Raw genomic sequence first — 6,850 nt, 5'->3', positions numbered from 1 at the left:
AGTGTAACGGTTAAGCCTCATGAAATGGTCGGCGACTTTAGCAGCAAATGCCCTCGCTAAATATGTTAGCCGGAGGTCCATGTGATTTAACCTTTTTCTGTTGATCGCTTATGCACGGGATCCCAACTAGACAGAAATTAACCAAATTAAGAAAATGTAACCCCAACTCTAAGGATTTCTTCTCGTTTATCTTTATATATATATATATATATATATAAACCGTATCATAAGAAGCCAAAAAACATTGACACCAAGAACAACATAGGGGAAATTACTTGCACACACTAATTGAATTAAAGAAATGATAAATTAATGGAAATGAAAACGGATGAAAAAACAACTGTCCGCAGGTGGGTAACGAACCCACGTCTTCGCATTACGCGTGCGATGCTCTCACCATTGAGCTACCGCGGAACCGTTTTCCCATCCGCTTTCTGGGGTATTTATGTTTTACAACTAGAACTACTCTGGGAGTGTTAACCAGCGCCACCACTCACAAGCCTAGGGGCGGATGTGGAACATCCTTTCTGCCGCAGGCGTCACGAGCACGTGATCTTTTTGGGTGATGGCAACTGGTCAATAAACCCACATATGCTCCCTGAAGGAATCAATGTTGCCGGATTCGAGCCCTCGTTATGTAATGAACGAGAAGAAAGGGAACCGAGGGGCCCGATTTTTATTAATCGTATCATAAGAAGCCAACAAACATTGACACCAAGAACAACATAGGGGAAATTACTTGCACACACTAATTGAATTAAAGAAATGATAAATTAATGGAAATGAAAACGGATGAAAAAACAACTGTCCGCAGGTGGGGAACGAACCCACGTCTTCGCATTAGGCGTGCGATGCTCTCACCATTGAGCTACCGCGGAACCGTTTTCCCATCCGCTTTCTGGGGTATTTATGTTTTACAACTAGAACTACTCTGGGAGTGTTAGCCAGCGCCACCACTCACAAGCCTAGGGGCGGATGTGGAACATCCTTTCTGCCGCAGGCGTCACGAGCACGTGATCTTTTTGGGTGATGGCAACTGGTCAATAAACCCACATATGCTCCCTGAAGGTATCAATGTTGCCGGATTCGAGCCCTCGTTATGTAATGAACGAGAAGAAAGGGAACCGAGGGGCCCGATTTTTATTAATCGTATCATAAGAAGCCAACAAACATTGACACCAAGAACAACATAGGGGAAATTACTTGCACACACTAATTGAATTAAAGAAATGATAAATTAATGGAAATGAAAACGGATGAAAAAACAACTGTCCGCAGGTGGGGAACGAATATATATAATATATATATATATATATATATTAGTAACTGGATTTTTCAATGGGCCTAGCGTATTTGTGCTTCTGATTTTTCTATATATATATATATATATATATATATATATATATATATATATTAAAATCGCATCTGGCTAATACCACAAATGTACTCCTTGAGCATGGTATTACTCGAAAGGGCGGACGTTACTTGCACGAGAAATTCAAATTTGCAATTCAATAATAACAATATTTCACTTAATAACTCTCTAATTACGTACTTCAAGGTAATCTTGCAATTGACAAAAATGTTGCTGGTTAGTTTTTAGCCTAACACAAGTTTCGTGACTGGTGTCAGCATAAGAAATGAGCAGTTCCAGTATAGTCGTTCCTACACTTTGCGACAAAATTTATTGGTGTTCCTGTTAATTTTGTCCTGCATTGCTTAAAGAGTGTTCTTAGAAAAGTAAATGGAATAGCAGTGCACTACGTCGCAAGTTTCAGGGCGCGTATATTAAAACTAGTGACAGTTTAAAAATTATTTTCGAGGGGACATGCCTAACTCACCGGCTTCATCATGTACCCTATATGTAGTCATTGCTTAAATTGTTACTAATCAAAATTTCCCAATTAGTGTAATGGTTACTGCGATTTCTGAAGGGATTAATACCCGGCTAAAGTAATGTGCAGGTAGTAGATATATGGCTAACTACCACAGGTGTATTTTTAATAATGCTGTCAACTTACAAGAAACAGCTGGTATACATACCTGCTGTTGCTACTGAATATAGCCAAGAATTAAAAAATAACCTATTCCTTTTACGCGAACATTTATCACTGTATGCTGATAGGCGCTGTTCATGCTAGTCAAAACAATCTTTTTCTTTCCTTTCGCACCAAGATATTAGTTTGATTCGCTAAATTTTAATTAACTCACCTAGCTAACAGATACAGTCGTCAAAGCAAAAGTGGAGCACGTCGATAAATAACCGATAACAGTATTTAAAGCAACCCAGGTCTCGCGTGGCCCTTTTTTGTGATAGAAAAAGAAATCGCACGAAATTTGAAAGAGATGACTTAGTTCATATGACGTTGCGTTGCTAAGCCGGAGGTCGCGCGATCGAATCCCTGCGCGGCGGCCGTATTTCAATGCGGACGCAATTTAAAAAAAAATGTCCGTGTTGTGTGCATTGGGTGCACGTTAAGGAACCTTGGGTGGTCAATATTTAATGCGGAGTCCCCCAATACAGCGTGCCTCATAATCAGATCGTGGTTTTGGAACGTTAAACACCAAAATTACATATTTTTATTGAAAAGATACCACGGCACACCGGGTGGTACTTCCGTGCAGCGATTGCCGAGACGTAAAGATCGTCAATCACTGCTCTTGTTAATCGCACTATATCGGAGCGGCCGCACTCTTTCCAAGGTCGATGCCAATTGGTCGCGAAGTTTCGGGCTGAAAGCGGTCCCGACGCAATTGTCACCGACACCAGAAAGGGTGGTTATGGGAGCAGCGATTGAAGCGCGACTTGCTGAGGCGGGAAGAAACATTGTTAAAAAAAAGTTTGTATTTAAAAAACAAGAGCCAACTTGATTTTATGTCACGAGCAGAAAAGAAAAAAGTACTACTACTGCCTTTTACTTAATTATTAAAAATAAATGCCACTTTATCATCACCCACCTAAAAAAAGGGAGGGCGTCCACGCCCCTATGAATTGCAATGCAATGCAGCTCTAGTAAACGTGCAGAAGGGAGAGCTCGTAAGTTCAACCACGGCTATGTGAGCTGGTATACCCCCCAGGTAAACGGGAATTGCGCCACGAGCGCCAGTTCCCCCCCCCCCCCCCGGTGCTTGGTAGGCCATACTTTGAAAAAAAATTTAAAAGTAAGCCTGCTGTTATAGCAAGTGTTTTGCTGATGCGCGAGGGGGAGACGGCCATCCCGCTTGTCTGCAATGCGCTCGACGAGTGTGCAATTTTCTTGGCAGACGCAAGAGGAAACTAGCACGAGTTCCGTTTGCTGCTACAGTCTGCATTATTCTAACAGCTGTCATTTCCAACTTTTTTTGTAATGGCCATGTCCTTGTGAGTGTGTGGTTCATGCATTGAATAAATGCCAGCAGCACAACTGTGTTTGCTAAATTTTACCCTATTCGGTTATAATTCCTATTCCCTATTCTTTTGTGGAATCGGCAGGCCTATAGGCATCAAGGGTCACCGCTACAAAAGAGGCTTCACGCGGACCATCTGGCAGTGGGCATAGCAGCAACGCCAAGATGCAGTACTCAAACCCGCTGCTATATTTCACGCAGGTGAGAAAACGCAACGCCAAGTTATATCGTGGCGACAATGCCTGCTTATTCTTGCTACCATGCCCACAGCCCCTTGCGCTATTGTGCGAAATGTTATATGATGTCACAGTTTCTCTGAGGTCTTTACTGCTTCTCGGTGGCGACGTCGAATCTGGGCCCTACAGTGTCTGAGCAACTAAGACTGATAGCTGAAGATATTGAGGAAATTAAGGCGGGGAAAACTGAAATCTAAATAACCTAAATGCAATAGACGAAAACCTTGAGAAACTTGCCGGGCTTGAAAAACACATCTGTGACGGCACAAAAAGGATAGCAGATCTGGAAAGCGGTCTTACGGCCATGGCGAAGAAAGTGGACGAGCTAGAAAATAGAAGCCGGCGATCTAATCCTATCGTATATGGTCTCAAGGAGCAACAAAATGAATCAGCTGAATCTTTGCACGATACATTTGCAAAAGGTATGTTTCATTTCATTTCATTTCATTTCATTTTAATACCTTAAAGACCCCTTGACAGGGGTATTACATAAGGGGTGGGAATACATTAGTACATAATTTGTATAATACAGAAATGAACACGCAAACAATAAAAGAACAAAAGAAAACAACATGAGTTCAAGTGTTACATACGTCAGCGCAAACACATAGACCTAAATAATACAAACTAAATTGCACGAGCATATAAGTATGTTAGCACAAGTCACTTTCATTGTGAAAAGTGCGCAGTGACACTCTCCATAAACGTACGAGGGCAAGTGATGGCGGCGATTTGGTGGGGCAGGTTGTTCCAATCTGTAGCGGCAAGGCAAAAGAATGAGGCGGAAAAGGTGACAGTGCGCATGCGAGGGCGGCCCACTTGAAAAGTGTGTCGTGTACGATGTGATGTTCGGGCTGCGGGTAGGATATAGGGTGGTTGATTAAGCGAGGTGTGATAGAACTTATGAAAAAGTGAAAGGGTTCCAGTGCGCCGGCGCGTACAAAGGGGAAGTAAATTCAGTTCTTTCTTTAAGTAAGATATGCTCACGTCATATGAATAATTAGAATGGATGAACCTTGCGGCGCGGTTTTGGACGGCTTCGAGTGCGTTGATGAGGTATGTTTGGCGTGGATTCCATATGGCGGATGCATATTCCAGTTTTGGTCGGACTATTGACTGGTAGGCCAGTAGTTTAACAGGTTTGGGGGCACGTTTTAGATGACGCTTGAGAAAACCCAGTGATTTGTTAGCAGATGAAATGATATTACTGACGTGTGTGCGCCAGGATAAGTCGTTAGATATAGTAACACCTAGGTACTTGTAAGACTGCGCAGAACACACGGGAATATTATTAATTGTGTTTTGGTAAGGAAATGGATCGCGCCGACGAGAAAATACCATCAAGTTGCATTTCTTAGGATTAAGTTCCATTAACCAACGGTCGCACCATTGCTGTAAGCAGTTAATGTCCTCCTGAAGTAAGTCTTGATTAGATGTGCTAGTAATTGTTCGATAAATGACACAGTCGTCTGCGAACAAACGAACGTTGCAAGACACGTGCAGGGGTAGATCATTGATGTATATTATGAAGAGTAGAGGTCCAAGAACAGATCCTTGCGGTACACCGGAAGTCACTGGTAGGGGGTTAGATGCGCAGTTGTTAACTGTAACGAACTGAGATCGGTTTGTCAAGAACGCTTCAATCCAACGCAAAATGTCGGGGTTAAGGTTCGCAAGAGAAATTTTTAGTAGTAGACGTTGGTGTGGTACCTTGTCGAACGCTTTTGCAAAATCTAGAAATATCGCGTCTGTTTGGAGGTTAGAATCTAAGTTGGTGTGAATATCATGCAGGAAAATGGCCAGTTGTGTTTCACAGGAAAAGCCTTTGTGGAACCCATGCTGTGATGAATGAAAGTATTTGTTCGAGTCAAGAAACTTCATGATTTCTGTGTACATGACGTGCTCCATGAGCTTACAGGGCACAATCGTTAATGAAATGGGGCGATAATTAAGCGGACAATTCCTGCCGCCTGCTTTGTGGATGGGAACAACCCTCCCCACCTTCCAGTCATATGGTATTTATCCAGTTGAAAGTGACTGCGAGAATAGCAAACACAGGAACACCGCGGCGACAGGTTTAGTATTCTTTAACAGTTTCGAATTAATGTTATCCACGCCGGCCGACGATGTGAGTTTAAGATTATCAATTAACGATGAAATACCTTCCTGTGAAAATGTAATGGTGGGCATGACACTTGATGCATTAGTACGTGAAGAAAACGTGGACGTGGTAGGCTCTTCTGTAAATACAGATACAAAAGCTGCATTAAATAGGTTCGCGCACTCTACATTGTCGACCGTTTCACCCTCGTCATTGGTAAGTGTTACACTGCGCCTTTCTTGAGGGTTTATCACCTGCCAGAATTTTTTTGTGTTATTGATTAAAAGTTTCCGAAGGTCATCACCAAAGAATGCATCTTTCGCCTTGCGAATCGCTGATAGGTATGCGCGTTCAGCAGCGTAGTATTTTTCCCATGCACACGTGTTCGTCCTGCATTTTGCGGCGCGATACATGCGTTTCTTCTTGTTTTCTAGCCTTTTTAACGAATTGTTAAACCATGGTTTTTGTTCATGCGTTCGAAAGGTAATTTTTGGTATGAACCGGTTCGTTAAGTTGTTTATTTTTTCTTTGAATATCAGCCAAGTTTCATGAATGCTGCAGTTATGAAACGCATCTTGGAAGGAAGGTAGAAAATCCTGTAAATGTTCACATATTGCATCATAATTACCTTTGTCGTATAGGTGTATAGTTTTCTCGCGCTTCTGCCGCAGAGCTGGAGCAAAGCGAAAAGAAGCATGGATGACCTTGTGATCACTGATTTCTCTAAGAAAGGTGATGGACGACAAACCATCTGGACGGTTGACTAGTACTAAATCTAAAATGTTTGCAGTCTCTTGGGTGACGCGCGTTGGCTCTGATACGAGTTGTGTTAGATTAAAGTTGAGGCAAACGTCCAGAAAATATCTCGCTTCGGTTTGGTTTACTAGGGAGAGTACTGTGTTGCTCCAATCAATGTCTGGTAAGTTGTCTCCAAAAAGGTCGGCATTAGGATAGTGAGAGAAAACCACATTTAGTGCATTGTTTAGATTACGAGCGAAGTCGGCGCTATTGCGGGGAGGCCTGTAACATACACCTAAAATTAGACTGTGGGGCGGCATGGCATAGAATAAACAGTATTTCTAATTTTGATGTCATGTTTATAGCAGAGCACGACAACTGTTGACTA

The 6,850-nt window shown here is 42.4% G+C and overlaps 1 non-coding gene across 1 annotated transcript; it reads right to left on the bottom strand.

The window, feature by feature from the left end:
• Positions 1 to 806: 806 nt before the first annotated feature.
• Positions 807 to 878, bottom strand: Trnar-ccu (transfer RNA arginine (anticodon CCU)). Its single transcript has one exon. It is a non-coding gene; the product is annotated as a tRNA-Arg (tRNA).
• Between the last annotated feature and the right edge of the window lie 5,972 nt (positions 879 to 6,850).

Source organism: Dermacentor silvarum, chromosome 1 (assembly GCF_013339745.2).
Source record: "Dermacentor silvarum isolate Dsil-2018 chromosome 1, BIME_Dsil_1.4, whole genome shotgun sequence".
NCBI classification, from domain to species: Eukaryota; Metazoa; Arthropoda; class Arachnida; order Ixodida; family Ixodidae; genus Dermacentor; species Dermacentor silvarum.
This window is presented reverse-complemented; position numbering and strand designations above follow the sequence as displayed.